This window comes from Balaenoptera physalus (genome assembly GCF_965194825.1).
Source record: "Balaenoptera physalus genome assembly, chromosome: X".
NCBI lineage: Eukaryota > Metazoa > Chordata > Mammalia > Artiodactyla > Balaenopteridae > Balaenoptera > Balaenoptera physalus.
Window position 1 is genome coordinate 62,038,472 of NC_138903.1, and position 19,432 is coordinate 62,057,903.

At 45.9% G+C, this 19,432-nt stretch overlaps 1 pseudogene across 1 annotated transcript; it reads left to right on the top strand.

Annotated features, from left to right (window-relative positions):
• The first annotated feature begins 7,270 nt into the window (after nt 1-7,270).
• LOC309652319 (uncharacterized protein CXorf49 homolog pseudogene) lies at nt 7,271-11,141 on the top strand (annotated as a pseudogene). The gene is made up of 5 exons: nt 7,271-9,321; nt 9,851-9,927; nt 10,195-10,240; nt 10,825-10,866; nt 10,971-11,141. The product of its transcript is annotated as an uncharacterized protein CXorf49 homolog pseudogene (transcript).
• Nucleotides 11,142-19,432: the final 8,291 nt, after the last annotated feature.

A 19,432-nucleotide genomic window follows, 5' to 3' on the forward strand; every position in this document is an offset into this window, starting at 1 on the left:
AATGGTGCACCCACCATGGAAAACAGTATGGAAGTTCCTAAAAAAATAAAAATAGAACTCCCATATGATCCAGCATTCCCACTTCTGTATATTTACGTTTACATTACAAAATAATTGAAATCAGGATCTTGCATAGATTGTTGCACTCCCATGTTCATTGCACCATTATTCACAATAGCCAAGAGATGAAATCAACCTAAATATCTATCAACAGGTGAATGGATAAAAGGTAGTATATATAATGTATACATATAACAGAATATTATTCAGCCTTTAAAAAGAAGGAAATCTTGCTATATGCTGTAGTATGGATGAACTTTGCAGATATTATACTAAGTGAAGTAAGCCACTCACAAAAGACAAATGCTGCATGTTTCCACTTACATGGGGTATCTAAAGTAGTCAAACTCTTAGAAGCAGAAAGTAGAATCCTGGTTGCCAAGGGCTTGGGGGAGGGAGAAAAGGGGAGTTGTTGTTCAATGAGTAGAGATTTGCAGTCATGCAAGATGAAGAATTCCGGAGGACGGATTACAACAATGTTCATATAGTTAACAACACTGTACACTAAAAAATTTGTTAATAAGGTAGGTTTCATATTATGTGTTTTTGCAGTAAAAATAAATTAAAAAATAAAATGCCTTATTCAATGGCTTTTCATATATTCACAGTTGTGCATCTATCACAATCAATTTTAGGATATTTTTGTTAGCCCAAGAAGATGCCCTGTATCCCTTAGCCATCACCCCCAACCCCACAACCCACCCCCAGCCCTATAGGCAAGTAATAAACTACTTTCTGTCTCTATGGTTTGCCTATTTAGGAAATTTTGTGTAAATGGAATCACACAATATATAGTACTTTTTGTCTGGCTTCTTTCACTTAATATAATGTTTTTGGGGTTCACCCATGCTGTAGCATGTATCAGTACTTCAATTATTTTTATTGCCAAATAATATTCCATGGTATGGCTATACCACATTTTATTTACACATTCATCAGTTTATGGGCATTTGGGTTATGTTTAGTTTGGGAATATTATGGATAATATTCCCAAACTAAATGCTGTTAAGAATATTCCTATACATTTTGAGTTCATGAGTTTTTGTGTGAACATATGTTTTCAGTTCTCTTAGGTAGATCCCTAGGAATGGACATTCTGGATCATATGGTAACTCTATGTTTAACTTTTTAAGAAAATACCAGAATATTTTCCAAAGAGATTCAACTATTTTACATTATCACCAGAAGTGTATGAGGATTCAAATTTCTCCAGATCCAAATATTTGTTATTGTCTGTGTTTTGGATTATAGCCATCCTATTGTTTTTGCAACATGGTATCTCATTATGGTTTTGATTTATATTTCCCTACTGACTAGTGGTTCTGAATATCCTTTCATATGCTCATTAACCATCTCTATACCTTCTTTGGTGAAATGTCTATACAAGTCTTTTACCCAATTTTTTAATGGGGTCATTTTCTTATTTATTTATTATTCTTATTCTTTAATCTGGATACAAGTTCTATGTTAGATCTGTGACCTTCAAATATTTTCTCCCAGTCTGTACCTCGTCTTTTCATTTTCTGAATAGTGCCTTCTGAAGCATAAATGTTTTTAATTTTGATGAAGTCCAATTTATCAAGTTTTTCTTTTATGGATCATGCTTTTGGTGTTGTATCTAAGAAATCATTGCCTAACTCATGTTTACAAAGATTTTTCTCCTCGGGTTTCTTTTAACAGATTTATAGTTGTAGGTTTTACTTTTAAGTCTCTGATCCATTTTGCATTAAGTTTTGTGTGTGCTGTGAAGTAAGGTTCTAAGTTTGTATTTTTGCATGATACCCAGTTGTACCAGCACCACGTGTTGAAAAGACTATCCTTTCCCCATTGAATTGAAAATCATTGACCATAAATATAAGGAGAGTTCGTTAATTCTGAACTCTCAATTCTGTTCCATTGATCTATCTCTATGTCAGTACTACACTAACTTGATTATCTGTATTTTTATAGTAAGTTTTGAAATCAGAAAGTGGAAGTCTTCCAGGTTTGTTCTTTTTCAAAGTAGTTTTGTATATTCTGTTTTGTTTTGTTTTGTTTTGTTTTTCATTTCCATACGAATTTTTGGATCAGCCTGTGAATTTTTACAAAGAAAGCCTGCTGAAATTTCGATAGAGATTGAATTGAATCTATATATCAATTTGGGGAGAATTACCATATAAATATTGAGTCTTACAACCATGAACATGCAATGCCTTTCCATTTATTTAGATCATCTTTAATTTCTCTCAAGAAACATCAATTTGTGTTTCTCAGTGCATAAGTATTACATTTGGTTTGTTAAATATATGCCTAAGCATTTTATTCTTTTTGATGCTATTGTAACTAGAATTAAGTGTTCCTTAGTTTCATTTTTGGATTATTTGCTACATGTATATAGCAATAAAATTTGTTTTATGTATTAATCTTGTATTCTGTGATCTGTTGAACTTCTTTATTAGTTCTACCATTAGATCCATTTTTGTGGATTCCTTAGGATTTTCTGCATATGAAATCATGTCATCTGAGAATTAAAAATTTTCCTTTTTTATTTCCTATCTGGATGACTTTTAGTTCTTCTTCTTCCCTGTTTGAACTGGCTCAAACTTCCAGTGCAATAATGAATAAAAGTAGTGAGCATGTCTTTGTTGCTGACTTTAGGGGAGAAGTATGCAGTCTTTCACTACTAAATATGATGTTAGCTGTAGGTTTTTCATAGATATCCTTTATCATGCTGAAGAAATTTCTTTCTATTCCTAGTTTTTTATTGTTTTTTATCATGAAAGGTGGTCGAATTTTGTCACATGCTCTTTCTGTGTCAGTTAATATGATAATGTTTCAGTGCTTTCTTCTTTTAAAATAGTGTATTACATAAATTGATTTTTAGATGTTAAACCAACCTTGTATTTCTAGAATAAATTCCACTTGGTTATGGTATATAATCCTTTTTATATGTTTCTGAATTCAGTTTGTTAGTATTTTCTTGAGGGTTATTTCATCTGTATTCATGAGAAAGATTGGTATGCAATTTTCTTTATTTTGGATGTCTTTGTGTGTTTTGGGCATCAGGGTAATTGTGCTGGTCTCAGCCAATCGATAGTGATACTGTCAGCTAGAAATACCTGGAGGCACTCACCTGGACTCCAAGGCGAGCCCCCACAGATATTTCCCCTTTCAGAACCAATGTTGTGGTTGAACTAGCCCTTGTGATTCTTATTATAATTGCAAGATGCACCTCAGCAATAACCTTCAGGAACCTTTGAAAGGACGAAGTTTATTACTCACAAGTCCTGGAGGGTACATGGCATGCCTTGGACCACACAGAAAGGTTGTGGGTGGAGAAAGACAGCTGGGACCTGGGGTTATGTTTTAATCGGGGTCAAGAGTGAGGGGCCTAGGGTTTCTCAGATTCACTCTTTATTGATGAATTTAAAACAGAATGGGAATTAAAGCACAAGAAGGGAAAAACAAGCAGCCAAAGGGTCAGTTATCTAAGTCAATCAGAGATCTCCAAAACAAAGGAAACTTCAGGGGTGTGGTGGCCTGGCTCTTTACCTAGTCGTGTAGCTGGCAATTTGTTCTTTTTGATATAGCTGTCTTTGAAGTGGTGCCTCAGCAATCAGAAGCTTAATGTCAGGCACTTGCATTACAATTAAAAAAAAACTGTCAGAGGCTCACACTACAGTAATATTGGCCTGCTAGAGCTAATTTGAAAGTGTTCATTCCTCTTCTTTTTTCTGGAAGAATTTCTGGAGTGTTGCTATTATTTCCATCTGAAATGTTTGATAGCGTTCAGCAGTGATGCCATCTGGACAGGAGCATCACTGTGGGAAGATTTTTAATTATTAATTTAATTGACTGTCTATTATTGAGTCTGTTTTGAAGTTTGTGTCTCTCTACAAATTTTTTCATTGCATATATGTGTCTAATTTGTTGGTATAAATTTTTTCATACTATTTTCTTATAATTTTTAAAATTCAATAGGCTCAATGGTGATGTCTCCCTTTTCAGTCTTGATTTTAGTGATTCCTTAGGAATCTCTTTTTTTCTTTCTTGGTCAGTCTGCCTAAGGTTTGTGATTTGTTATCTTTTTAAAAAAACCATCTTTTGGTTTCATTGTGTTGTCCAAAAAGATTAATCATTAGTCAATCTAAGAAAAATGGAAATTTTTATTTGAGCCAACCTGAGGACTATAACATGGGAGACAATCTTCAGAAAACTCTGAGGACTGTTCCACCCATTGGAGATAAAACCGTTATATAAGTTTTTGAGACAAAGTAGCATATTAATAGTTTACATAGTCCAACAAGGCGAGTAGTGGGTATTAATGACCCATTACAGGATTGAGAAAGGAAAGTTATCTCTTAAGGAATTACCTTGCTGGTTCCAGAAGGAAATTTCTTTTCTTTCCTTCTTTCTTTCTTTTTTTTTTTTCTTGGCATGTGGGCATTCCTGTATCCTTTAAGGGGATCTAGTTAATGTATAATGTGATACACAAATCACACTAAAGGGGAGGGGCTAGTGGCTCAAATGGGCAGAGAGAGAATTTTATGTTTACAATTTTTCTTGCCCTGCCTGAAAATAATTTTATTTCATTAATTCCACTTTTGATCATTAATCTTTCAATAGAAAGCATTAGGTGATCAAGTATTTGGTACCTAAATGCTAGGGTGGTTCTTTACCTGCCTTGGGTCCATCATGTTCCTTGATGCTGGGTCCTAATAGCCCGGTTCTTTCTTTCCTTTTAGGGGGTGGTACTAGTAAGATGTCTGGCAAGGAATAACGGTCAATTCCAAGTTGTCCAATAGGACTTGCACCAATTTTACCTTGCATGTGCATTGTGCATGTCCATTATTTTATAGAGAACTATAGATGTGATCAGTAGTTTCCAGTTGTTTAGATATCATTACCTTAGTAGGAGCAGGTGATACACAGTGCAAAAAACAAGAAACTAAAACTTTATAAGTTACACAAACTGTAATCAAAGTTGGCAATAGGAGGAACAATATCATTAGTAAAGATTTAAGCCAATATCCTCTTGAACCAAACCATTTTCCTAGCATTTCCCTTAAACTGGGAAGAGGATCATTCAGAGTGGAAATCTGATTTTTCAGATGCACCATAAGGGGGGGGGTTGCATTAGAAGACTCATCAGGTATAAAAACACAACATTCACTATGTATTATAGCATAAGCTCCCCCTTGGGAAGCTTTTAGAATATTGAGGGCTATGCAATTCTGTAGGACTGCTTTTCTCATCATGGAAATTTCTGAACTGAGCAAACAAATGGCTTGGTTACTATCATTTAAGGCTTGCTGGGTGAATTTTGTTAAAGCCTCTATATGAGTAATGATATCTTCTATTCCAAGTGAAGGAATAAATATTGCAGCCAAATAATCATACCATTGGAAAACTGATTGAACCCAACATGCCCAAATTGAAAGCAGATGTTTTCAAGGCTACCTGTAGGTGACATTGAGTCTAAAGGAAACCAACTGTACACCTCCCTAACCAATCTGGGGAGGTCCAAGGCCACAAATTTGTTCCATAAACCTATGGGGTCCTGTTAGGAGCTATTCCACCATTTTAACATCCAGTGAAAACCGTCTTTCAGAACTTGAAACATACACCCAAAGGTTATCAAACATTACATAGGATTCATTTGGGATTTAAAAACATTGACTAATGTGGATCTGATGCCATCATTCTGCAACTTGCAGTTTGAAGTCAGGAGGATGCTTTCGAAAGCTGTGAGAATGGCCTGATGCATTCCTTTGGACTGCCACGCTTTATGTTACTGGATGCTAAGCCACGTTGCATTCATCCATTTCCTTACTGACGGGAATTTGGAGTGTCCCCAGTTTTTCCCATCACCAACACCCTTGTGCATGTGTTCTTGTACACCACACGTACTAGCGTGTCTCCGGAAGAGGTACCAGGCAGCGGACTTGCTGGAACATAGAGGAAATAGCTTTTATTTTTCCTTCCAGTTTTAAGATCTTGGGCTCAAAGCAAGGACTCTGGAGGCAGATTGATTGGTTTCAATGCTGCCGCTGATCCCCACGAGCCGAATGACCTTGGGCCAGTGGCTGAACCTCTCAGTGCCTGTTTCCTCACCGGTAAGAGGCCAGTAATAGTTGGTACTATAGTTATAGGTTTGTCAAGCGGATGCATTACTATTTATGCCCAGCGCTTAGATGAGTGCCAGGCACAGAGTCCATGCCGGCACTAAGTTGCTTTCAATGGATTCTGCCAGATTACCTCCCAAATGGATCTCTTGCACCACCACCACAGGGCTTTGCTCCTAAACTCTCCCACCCTCGGAATGGTTAAGTTCTTTGAAGGTTGTCAACCTAGTGTGTGAAACCCGATTCGTGGTTTTAGTTCACATCTCCAGGATCAGCGGTGGGGAGCATCTTTTGGGGTGTAACTGGCCACTGCGATTTCCTCTTCTTTGAATTTGCCTCAGATCGGGCGAAGGGCTGATGGAGCGAGGCCAACCCCAGTCTGTCCGCCAACCCCAGTCTGTCCGCCAAACCCACCTGCCCATAACGTTTGCTGAGCCACATTTGATGGAGCAGTTGAGACAGAGACCTTACAGAAGGAAAATACGATCCCTTTGCTCTCTGGCTGACCCCTGATCACTGACTGCGGGACTCCTGTGCCCATTCTCCTGTTGGGTCTTAAGGCTTGCGGTGGAAGGGAGGCTCGCAAATGCTTTTGGCGTGTGCTAGGCGTCCAGCGCCTCCATCTTGACGTTTCATCCTCACCACCCCTGGAGCCCGGCGCCCTCACTCCCAGACCCCCTGTGTAGATGGGAAACGGAGCCTCAGAGCTGTGACTCTAACCGGAAAGGGGAGGCGGGACAGGAGGAGGCGGGCCGAGAGGCTTGACAGAGGGAGGCACTCCCACCATCCCCTTCGCCAGCCCACTGCCCGGACCGCCCACGGGCTTGGGGGCAAATCAGAGGCCCTCGACCCCATTGGTTAGGCCTCGAGCCGGCAGGCGAACAAGGCGCCCGCTGGTTGGCCGGGCCCGGACCAATGAGGAGGCCGCGGCGCGGGCGTGGGAGGTGCGCTGAAAACCGCGCGTCGTTTCGTTTGAGGCGAGCTCGTGCGACGCCTGAGGTGGCTGCCGCTGCCCTCTGAGCGCCGCCCGCCTCGCCCGCCGTGACCGCGACCGCGACTAGGGCCATCGACCGTCGCCCCGGTTCCGGCGCCGCCAGGGTAGCGACATGAGTTCTCCCGAAGAGGTTTCTGTGTGGGTAACGGTTTTCGGCCCAGAGGGCGGGGAGCGGGCCAGCGTCAGCCCGACCGGCCCCGCAGTCCCGCGGGGTCCCGACCCAGGCCCCGAGCCCGGGGAGCCGCGGAGCGGAGAGGGCGGGGGCGGCTTCCCGGACCCCGAGGGCTTCCAGTCGGAGCGGGAGATGCTGGAAGCGGGAGGGCCGGTGCTGTGGGGCCGCGAAGGCCGACCTGGCTCCCCGGCTGACGACACGAGGAACCTCCTGGACCTGGCCGCGGAGTGTGCGGCGGGCATCCTGCGGCAGCTGGCCGACTGGGACGTGCTGGGCGTCCGCAGACACACGTCCCCGGAGAGCTGCGCCGCCTTCGAAGTGTCCGCCGTGTGGGCCGGCCTCGAGGCGGGTCCCGGCGGTCGACGAGCGCCCGCCCAGAGCTGTGGGGAAGCGCCGCCGGCTCCGGCCGGCCCTCTCCACCTCGGTGGGCCCGAAGCGGGCCGGGCCTGGGGGAACCCTAAGAGAGGCCCTAAGCGTAGGTTGAAGGTGGCTGCGGATCGCCAGCGGCTCCCCGAGAAAGGCCTGGCCTGGCTGCTGTCTGACCCCGAGTCCTCAGATGAGTTCAGTGAGACACAGCTGATGACGTTGAGCAATTACCCCAGAGGAGGAGGCCAGGCCGAGCCCAGCAGACCCAAGGATCCCGGGGACACTCCCAGACACTCGATTTTCCAAGACAGGGAGAATTTCCTTCACGTGCCAGGCTCTTCCCTGTCCTTGGCTCCGCGAGGGTTAACTTCGCTTGTGGAAACGCAGGGCGTGGGAGAGCAGGGCATCTCTTCCCCTAAAAAAATGCAGAGCGTGCTCTGGGAGAAGGGGGGCAGCAGGCCCAGCTACCCGGGAGCTGCTGCTGCTGCTGCTGCTGCAGGTGGCCTGCCGCGGGTCACTCCTAGGAAGAAGGGGGCCCAGGAGAAGAAATCGCTCGGGGGAGCCTCCAAACTTACCCTGGGGAGAACCTTCCCTTCCGGGGGAGAGCGAATCTCGGCAACTCCCCTGGAACCGGCCACCTTGCCCCCAATCTCTGGTATCCCGCTGCTTGGGAGATCCAAGAGGTATGGCTTGGTCCCTTCGGGAACCGAAGAGTCCAAGCACACCGGCGCTGGGAAGAAATCCGTGGCCAGGCGGGCAAGGGAGTCTGAGGCGGTGGCGGGAGAAGATAAGGACCCAAATAGAGATCCAGCCGCAAAGGGCCAAGTGAGTAGGCCATGCTCCTCCTCTCTCCCCACTCTCCCCCCCACCCCCCGCTCCAACCGCCCCCAGGACACACGTCTTCACCCATGCTGCCTCTGTCCATCCCTCAGGGGTCGTCATTCGGTGCCCCTCGGTCACTGGGTCATTAGGATGCCAGATCGGGCTCCTTTTACTAGGGACAAACATTAAGGTAGCACTTCAGGTGTGCTGGGCCCGGTTCTCCACCCTTGGCCTGTTTCCAGCCTCCTCTGCAAGACTGGGGCTGGGATGGAAGGGAGGGCTGTTAGCTGAATTGTGTCGGGGGATCCCTTAAAAATTTCCCCAAAAAGCCATAGTATTTAGACTCACCAGCTTCCTGAATCCTACTTCCTAGCTGTTCCCCAGACCTTCCTTGCAGGGGGCCTGGGCTTTCTCAGTGCCCCAGTGTTGTCCCTAGATCAGCTCTGCCTGCTGGCCTGAGGCTGACTGAGGTAGAAAGTGCTAATGAGATCAGCCTTTCAGTTCCCTTCCCAATTCCCTGCCTCACCCCGGCCCCTAATCACACAACTCTCTCTCTCTCTGTCTCTCTCTCTCTCACACACACACACACACACACACACACACACACACATCCTTAGTCCTAATCGGTGAGAAATTCTTGTTTCAGCTGCCAACTCACAGGCCAGGCACATCTTTTCCACGCATGCATGGTGGAAAAGCCTGCAGTGTCGACCTCAACACCAGAGGCCCCCAAGATCCAGGAAACTCAGAGCCCTTGGCCCTGAACCAGGGAGACGTCATGCCCAGGGTGCCTGTCCCCTCAGGTGAGTGTCGTGGGTTTGATATGAGGGGAGGGGAGAGGGGTTGAGGACAGAAACCTCTGGCTCTGTCTCTGCTGGGGGCCCAGCCTTGCTCCCAGGCAGCTTCTCCCACAGGAGACGGGGTGCTGGCAGGGCTGGCCTTGAGCCACATCATCCTCTGTGTGGGGTTTGTGCGGCCGGGGTGATTGGTGGCAGTGCCCCAAACAGCTCCTCCGGGTGTAGACTTGCAGGGGAACAGCCTTTTCTGTTGAGTCCTGTTCGCCCACATTGCTCTCCCACCTGCTGGCTGTGGCTGCAGCTCTGGGAGGGTCGAATCCAGAGCCACAGTCTTTGGGGACCACAGTGGCGAAATGGCTGCCCCTGGGGAACAGGGGAGGCAGGCCCAGAGAGAAGGTTCGGGCTTCTGGGCAGAGCAGGGGCGGCTTGTTGCCAGCGGAGGGTGGTGCTACCTCACCTCACGTTAGACCCCGCTTGGCCCTTTCCACCTCACTGGGAGCCTGGGAAGCTGGATTGTGTGTCCTTTTCCTCTCAGGTGACCGGAAGCCGCTTGACCATCCCCCAAGACCAGAAAGACAGCAGCAGACCCTGGGGACACCGGGCTGTCCTCTGGTAATGCTTCCTCTGCCTCCTGGAAATGCAGGCCCAAACTCGAGGGTGGGATCTGGGTCCAAGTTCAACTGACATGTGTGGGGCCCCCCCTCCCCTGCCCCCATGACGTACCCCACGGAGGGAACCCACCTCCTTTCCACTGAGGAGCCCTTGCCAGTCTAGCCACCCGGCTCTGGGATGGAGGGCCTGGGGGAGAGGAGAAGGTGGAGGAGAGAGGAGGCCAGAGTATACTAATCATTTCTCTTCCTCCTGTGTCTGCTGGCCTAGAGTCTCGTGCTACAGAGAGAAATTGACGACCTTAAGGAGAAACTTGGTATGAGGAACCAGGGACGGAGAGCGGTGTCTTAGTGCAGAACCCGGGTGGGCACCTGGGGTGGGGGTGGGCTGCAGGTGCATTCGGCCTCGCAGGGACCAACATCCCTGTGGGGAGGAGAACCTAGCAGGCCTGGCCCTGGAGCCGGCTGTGCATGTCCAGCTGGGCGTGTGTACAAGTAGCAAAGTACTGTCTGGACTGCATGCACACTTTGCCAATCAGACCAATGCTAGGGATCCTCCTTCTGATAGGACTTCTAGAGATGCCTCGTTGATTTTTCCCTTGAACTGCTGCTTGGTGTGGCTTCTAAGGTTCTTGTTGGATTGTTTGTTTGTTTGTGTGACGAATTCTGACTGGTTGTGGCACGGCCCACAGCATGAGAGCTGCTGGCACATTTTGTTTCCCTTTAGGAACCAGTTCCACATTCAATTCGGGTGGTGGGGAGTGGTCAGGCCCAGAGCTCTTTGCATCGGGTCTGGAGGGGGTTTCAGGTTGCAGGGCTAGGCAGTTCCTCACGGGGATAGGGGGCCGGGCTTCTATATCCCTCTGTCTGGAGTGCCTGCTAATGCCTGTCCCTGTTGCAGCCGCCATGCAGTACCTGGCTGACAAGTTCCAGACCCTTTGAAGTGAGTGTTACGCACACCGTACCCCTTCCCACAGTCCTGGCTGTTGAGCAGGGCTGGGGGCTGGCCCTGGCTTGAGGCTCTTCCGTGACTCTGCTGTTTCACAGGTTGAGCCCAGTGTCTTCCTGCAAGAGGAGCAGCTGGTACCTTTGGGGCCCGGGAGCTGTGGCCAAGCTCGTTCCCTCCTGTTCTGCCTCAGCCGGGGCTTCCTCTCCCCCTTGTTTTGCCCCCGCCCCACCCCAGTTTCACAGCATTTTCCAATTAAAGTGCCTCTCATATTCTGTGTTCTGCCTTCTCTTTGGAGGGGGAGGGGGAGGGGGAGGGGGAGGGGGCCGGGGCCGGGCGCTGCTCCACGTCAGAGCCTTTTCCAGAACAGTATCTCTGGCATCCTGTGGTGGGGACTCTGGGCCAGCCTCTGCTACCATCCCTGCAGTCAAGCCAGCGGAGTGCCCCAGGTCTGGGTCCTGCGTGGGCTCTGCCTGGCCACATTGGCACGTCCTCCCTTTCCCCCGAAGGCCCTCTTCTAGTTCTCTCCAAACCCCCCTCCTCCTTTGGGGTCTGGCGGTTCCCATTCATCTCTGCCATTCCCCCTCCCCATCAGCAGGAACTCATGACCCCCTTCCAGAGCTCCAATCTGGAAGCTTTCACATCCTCCCTGCCCTAGCCAGCTGACCACCCTCCTCCAGCCTGGTCGTCTCTATACCCTTGAGTGGAAATTGGCCCGTCAGGTTCTATGGCAAGGGTGGTTAGTAGGTCTGTGTTCTTACATGGTCCCCGTCAAATACTCTTCCACCAGCCCCATGACACAGATTTTCCTGGAAATGATATTTCCGTGTCCCAGCTCAATCTCCCAGACTGCCTCTTTAGGACACATGAGGTTGAATCTGAACTCCACGTTCGATTTCTCCCTCACTGGAGGTTGGGAAGCACTTCCTTCCCTCAGCCAGGACCCAGGGCTGTACCAGCCTGAGACTCAGAGGGCCAGATTTGTGTTTGAGTGAGGCGAGGGTGGCTCTGCCTGACCGCCTTCCCGAAAGACCGGTGTTTTACTACACAAAAGGGTGTATGATGGTAGATAGGACATTCCAGGTTGGTGACTGTGTGTCCCTGTGTGTGAATAAAAGTAATCAGGGATCATCTCCCTTGAGGGAGAAAGATGTGATTCAGGGAGTAAAGGGAGTAGAGGCTGGTCCAGGTTCTGTGAGGCATTGAATGAGCAAAATCAAGGGTCGGATCTGTTTTGTTCAAGGGTTGTCATTACATTCCCAAAACATAGGAGGGGGATGATGCAGAAGTCACCAAACCCCACGACAGGGTGTTGGGATGCTCAAAATGTTGGATTCGCTGGAGGAGGCTCTCGATCCTACTCTGTGATCCTGTGATGTCTGACGACTACTGTGGGTGTGGATGGAATGAGATTGGGAAGGGTGGCTCCTCAGAGTAGCTCATCTTAGAATCAGGGGACCCATATATGAGACCACCCAACATGAGCTACCCGGGACAGGGGCGGGATGGGCGCAGTGAGGATGGGAAGTAAGGAGTGACTGTACCTGGACAATGGGGAGCACTTGGGTCCACCCTTCCCCCATATTCTCACCCTGACTCGCTTCCAGAGTTCATGGCATGAGCTCAGGGGGACAGACCACATGTGGGATGGGACAGTCACAGACCTCAGTGTCAGAAAAGAATGTTCGTGGGACTGAATCCTTCCACTCAAACCCCTCCCTGGAGAAGGGGTGCTTGATTGCTGCCCAGGCCTCTGGCTGGATTCCTGGGATGTACCCAGTGCCCCCCGCAGCCTGTACCAGGCTTATGTTCTAGCCCCTCGTGCTCCGGCACTGCTCCACACTGAGCTGAGGCCATTACCAATGAGTGTGTGTGCACTTCGAGGAAACAGAGCTAGCTCAGACCTTGGACCTGCCTCTGCCCAGTAGAGACAGTCATTCCAGGTCATGTGTCCCTGCAGACACTCTGGAGAGAGTGAAGCTAACTACAGGCTGGAGACCGCCATCACAGGAATTCGCTTCTCAGTGCACAGTATGGAGGTTGTGGGACCAGCTCAGTGGTGTGGCACCAACCCCTCCGGCCTGATCCCTTCTGGCTCAGAGCCCATTCCCTCCAGCCTCTAACCACAGTGTGAACACTGGGGAAAAAGTGAAACCAGCACAGAAATACTGCCCCAAGCCCTCAGGACCCGGCTATATCCCAGACCAATGTGGAGACTGCCATCACACCCGGGAGAAGCCCAACTTTCTCAGGGTTCTTACTGTAGCCCCTCAGGACCCAACCCCACACCTGAAAGGGCAGTGATGGCCATTGAGCATGGAAGAAGGCCAAGCTCACACATTGTTCTGGCTCTAGCCCCTTCAACTCCAGACCTGTTTCCCAACCGGGCAGTGATGGCCATTGAGCCTGGAAAAAGGCCAAGCTCACACATTGTTCTGGCTCTAGCCCCTTCAACTCCAGACCTGTTTCCCACCCGGGCAGTGACTGCCACCACACCCTAGGGGAAGATGCAGCCCATGCTCACTTCATATCTAGCCCTCCCTGCAGAGCCACTGGGTACATGCAGACTGAACATGGATGGTTCCACACAAGAACACACCCTCAAGACTGGGATAGATAACTGTCTCACCTAATTTCATAGAGACAGAGAAAGTTTTTAAGAAATGAGTAGACAGGGGAACATATTTCAAATTAAAGAGAAGAAAAAATGCTGAAAAAAACCCTAAGGAAACTGATAAATAATTTAACTGATTAAGACGTCAAAGCAGTAGTTAAATGAATGCTAACTGAACTGGGGAAAAGAATAGATGAACACAGTGAGAATTTTTAACAAAGAACTAGAAAATATAAAAAGGACCAGTCAGAGCCGAATATAATAATTGAAATTACAAATACACTAGAGGGAATTAACAGCAGATTAGGTGACAGAGAAGGACACATAAGCAATCTGGAAAGTAGAATAATGGAAATCACTCAATGATAAGAGCAAAAAAAAATTTTTATAAAAGAGAATAGTTTAAGGGACCTGTGGGAAGACATCAAGCATACTCACATTTGCATTATAGGGGTCCCAGAGGAGAAGAGAGAGAGAAAGGGGTTGAAAATGTATTTGATGAAATTATGGCTGAAACTTCCCTAATCTGAAGAAAGAAACACAGAGGAAGCACGGAGAGTCCCAAACAAAGTGAACCCATACACAGCCACATCAAGATGTATAATTAAAAGGGCAAAAGTTAAAGAGAGAATTCTAAAGGTAGCAAGAGAAAAACAAGAGTCACATACAAGGAAACTCCCATAAGCCTATCAGCTAATTTTTCTGCATAAACTTTGCAGGTCAGAAGGGAGTGGCATGATAAGGTTTAAAGTGCTGAGAGGGAAAACCCTACAACCTAGGATACTTTACCCAGCAAGGTTATCATTCAGAATTGAAGGAGAGATAAAGGCTTCTCAGACAAACAAAAATTAAAAGAGTTCATCAATACTAAACCAACTTTACAAGAAGTGTTAAAAGGTCCTCTTGAAGTAAAAAAAAAAAAACCCACAATGGCTAGAACAGGACATAAGACATTAAAGGATGGGGAAAATATACTTGTGAAGCAATTATAAAGGCTGGGTATTTACCAGTTAAATAAGCTAGTACAAAGGTTAAAAGACAAAAATTGTAAAATCAACTCTAACTACAATAAACAGTTAAATGATAGACATGAAGATGTGAAATATGACATCAAAAACACAAAATGTTGGGAGGTGAGTAAAATATGTAGAGCTTTCAGAATGTGTTTGAACTTAAGTGACTATCGCTGTAAATCAAGTAGCTATAGGTCAACATAAATGAACTCCATGGTAACCACAAATCAAAGACCTACTATAGATATACCAAAAATAGAGAGAAAGGAACACAAACATAACACTGAAGAAAATCATCAAACCACAAGAGAGACACTAAAAGAAGAAAGTAATGGAGAAGAACTACAAAAACAACCAGAAAACAAATAAGAAAATAGCAATAAGTACATACCTACAAAAAAACCACTTTAAATGTCAGTGGAGGAAATTGGTTCAAGACCAAATTGGAGTAGAAGGACGTGCGCTCCTCCCTCCTGTGAGAACACCGGAATCACAACTAACTGCTGAACAATCATCGACAAAAAGACACTGGAACTCACCGAAAAATATCCCACATCCAAAGACAAAGGAGGAGCCAAAATGAGACAGTAGGAGGGGCGCAATCACGATAAAATCAAATCACATAACTGCTGGGTGGGTGACTCACAAACTGGAGAACAATTATACCACAGAAGTCTTGCCACTGCAGGGCTTCCCTGGTGGCGCAGTGGTTAAGAATCTGCCTGCCAATGCAGGGGACACGGGTGCGAGCCCTGGTCCGGGAAGATCCCACATGCTGTAGAGCAGCTGAGCCTGTGTGCCACAACTACTGAGCCTGCACTCTAGGGCCTGCAAGCCACAACTACTGAAGCCCGTGCACCTAGAGCCCGTGCTCTGCAACAAGAGAAACTACCACAGTGAGAAACCCACGCACCGCAACGAAGAGTAGCCCCTGCTCACCGCCACTAGAGAAAGCCCACGCGCAGCAACAAAGACCCAACACAGACAAAAATAAATAAATAAATAAAATTTTTTTTTTAAAAAGAAGTCTGCCCACTGTAGTGAAGGTTCTGAGCCCCACATCAGGCTTCCCAACCTGGGGGTCCAGCAAAGGGAGGAGGAATCCCCAGAGAACCGAACCTTGAAGCCCAGCAGGAATTGATTGCAGGACTTCAACAGGACTGGGGGAAACAGAGACTCCATGCTTGGAGGGGACACCCAAAGTAGTGTGTGCATCAGGACCCAGGGGGAAGGAGCAGTGACCCCACAGGAGACTGAACCTGTCCTACCTGCTAGAGTCCGAGGGTCTCCTGCAGAGCTGGGGGTGGCTGTGGCTCACCGCAGGGATAAGGACACTAGCAGCAGAAGTTCTGGGAAGTACTCATTGGCATAAGCCCTCCCAGAGTCCACCATTAGCCCCACCAAAGAGCCTGTAGGCTTCAGAGCTGGGTCGCCTCAGGCCAAACAACCAACAAGGAGGGAACACAGCACCACCCATCAGCAGACAACTGGATTAAAGTTTTACTGAGCTCTGCCCACCAGAGAAACATGCAGCTCTACCCACCACCACTCTGTCCCATCAGGAAGCTTGCACAAGCCTCTTAGATAGCCTCATCCACCAGGGGGCAGACAGCAGAAGCGAAAAGAACTACAATCCTGCAGATCATGGAACAAAAACCACAATCACAGAAAGACAGACAAAATGAAAAGGCAGAGGACTATGTCCCAGATGAAGGAACAAAAGAAAACCCCAGAAAAACAACAAAATGAAGTGGAGATAGGTAACTTTCAGAAAAAGAATTCAGAAAAATGAGAGTGAAGATGCTCCAGGACCTCGGAAAAAGAATGGAGTTAAGGATCGAGAAAATACAAGAAATGTTTAACAAAGACCTACAAGAATTAAAGAAGAAATAAACAGAGATGAACAATACAATAAGTGGAATGAAAACTACACAAGAAGGAATCAATAGCAGAATAACTGAGGCAGAAGAACAAGTACATGACCAGGAAGACAGAATAGTGGAAATCACTGCCATGGAACAGAATAAAGAAAAAAGAATGAAAAGAAATGAAGACAGCTTAAGAGACCTCGGGAACAATATTAAACGCACAAACATTCGCATTATAAGGGTCCCAGAAGGAAAAGAGAGAAAGGACCCAAGAGAATATTTGAAGAGATTATAGTTGAAAACTTCCCTAACATGGGAAAGGAAATAGCCACCCAAGTCCAGGAAGCACACAGTGTCCCAGGCAGGATAAACCCAAGGAGAAACATGCCGAGACACATAGTAATCAAATTGACAAAAATTAAAGAGAAAGAAAAATTATTAAAAGCAGCAAGGGAAAAACGACAAATAACATACAAGGGAACTCCCATAAGGTTTACAGCTGATTTCTCAGCAGAAAATCTGCAAGCCAGAAGAGAATGGTATGATATATTTAAAGTGATGAAAAGGAAGAGTCTACAACAAAGAATACTCTACCCAGCAAGGATCTCATTCAGATTTGATGGAGAAATAAAGCTTTACAAACAAGCAAAAGCTAAGAGAATTCAGCACCATCAAACTAGTTCTACAACAAATGCTAAAGGAAATTCTCTAAGTGGGAAACACAAGAAAAAAAAGGACACACAAAAAGAAACCCAGAACAATTAAGAAAATGGAAATGGGAACATACATATTGATAATTACCTTAAATGTGAATGGATTAAATGCTGCCAACAAAAGACACTGGCTTGCTGAATGGATAGAAAAACAAGACCCATCTATATGATGTCTACAAGAGACCCACTTCAGACACAGGGACACATACAAACTGAAAGTGAGGGGATGGAAAAGAGATTCCATGCAAATGAAAATCAAAAGAAAACTGGAGTAGCAATACTCATATCAGGTAAAACAGACTTTAAAATAAAGAATTTTAAAAGAGACAAGGAAGGGCACTACATAATGATCAAGGGATCAATCCAAGAAGAAGATATAGAAATTATAAATATGGGGAAGGCGCATATGCTAACCTGATAGTCGAGTCATGGAATTGCCTCAGTCCACCTCTCTGTTTAAGCAGCTGTTATGTCTTCTCCATGACCTCCTCCAGCTGGATTTTAGCATGGACAAACCACTCTCCCTGCCCCACTGTTGGCCCACCACAGGAAAGAGTAATTACCGTGTGGCTGACAGGGTCTTGGTGCTCCGGCCGGGTATCGGGCCTGTGCCTCTGAGGTGGGAGAGCCGAGTTCAGGATATTGGTCCCCCAGAGACTTTCCAGCTCCACGTAATATCAAATGGGGACCCTCTCCCAGAAATCTCCATCACAATGCTAAGACCCAGCTCCACTCAACAACGAGCAAGGTACAGTGCTGGACACCCTATGCCAAACAACTAGTAAGACAGGAACACAACCCCACCCATTAGCAGAGCAGCTACCTAAAATCATAACAAGGTCACAGACACCCTCAAAACATACCACTGGACGCGGTCCAGCCCACAAGAAAGACAAGATCCAGTCTCATTCACCAGAACACAGACACTAGAACCAAACTTAGCCACTGGGGGCAGACACCAAAAACAAAAGGAACTACAAATCTGCAGCCGGCGAAAAGGAGACCCCAAACACAGTAAGATAAGCAAAATGAGAAGACAGAGAAACAGACAACAGATGAAGGTGAAAGGAAAAACACAACAGACCAAACAAATGAAAAGTAAATAGGCAGTGTACCTGAAAAAGAATTCAGAGTAATGATAGTAAAGATGATCATAAATCTTGGAAATAGGATGGAGAAAACGCAGAAATATTTAACACGGACCTAGAAGAACTAAAGAACAAACAAAGGATGAACAACAAAATAAATGAAATTTAAAATTCTCTAGAAGTAATTAATAGCACAATAACTGAGGCAGAGGAACAGATAAGTGATCTGGAAGATAAAATAGTGGAAATAGCAACAGCAGAGCACAATAAAGAAAAAAGAATGAAAAGAACTGAGGACAGTCCTAGAGACCTCTGGGACAACATTAAACGCATCAACATTCGAATTACAGGGGTCCCAGAAGAAGAAGAGAAAAAGAAAGGGACTGAGATAATATTTGAAGAGATTATAGTTGAAAATTTCCCTAATATGGAAAAGGAAATAGTCAATCAAGTCCAGGAAGCGCAGAGAGTCCCATATAGGATAAATCGAAGGAGAAACACACCAAGACACATATTAATCAAACTATCAAAAATTGAAAAGAAAGACAAAATATTAAAAGCAGCAAGGGAAAAACAACAAATAACATACAAGCGAATCCCCATAAGGTTAACAGCTGATCTTTCAGCAGAAACTCTGCAGGCCAGAAGGGAGTGGCAGGACATATTTAAAGTGATGAAGGAGAAAAACCTACAACCAAGAATATTCTACACAGCAAGGAACTCATTCAGATTTGATGGAGAAATTAAAAGCTTTACAGACAAGCAAAACTAAGAGAGTTCAGCACCACCAAACCAGCTTGACAAGAAATGCTAAAGGAGCTTCTCTAGGCAGGAAACAAAACAGAAGGAAAAGACATACAATAACAAACCCAAAACAATTAAGAAAATAGTAATAGGAACACACACATCGATAATTACCTTAAATGTAAATGGATTAAATGCTCCCACCAAAAGACACAGACTGGCTGAATGGATACAAAAACACGACCCATATATATGCTGTCTACCAGAGACCACTTCAGACCTAGGAACACATACAGACTGAAAGTGAGGGGACAGAAAAAGGTATTCCATGCAAATGGTAATCAAAAGAAAGCTGGAGTAGCAATTCTCATATCAGACAAAATAAACATTAAAATAAAATCTATTACAAGAGACAAAGAAGGACATTACATAATGTTCAAGGGATCAATCCAAAAAGAAGATATCACAATTGTAAATATTTATGCACCCAACATAGGAGCACATCAATACATAAGGCAAATGC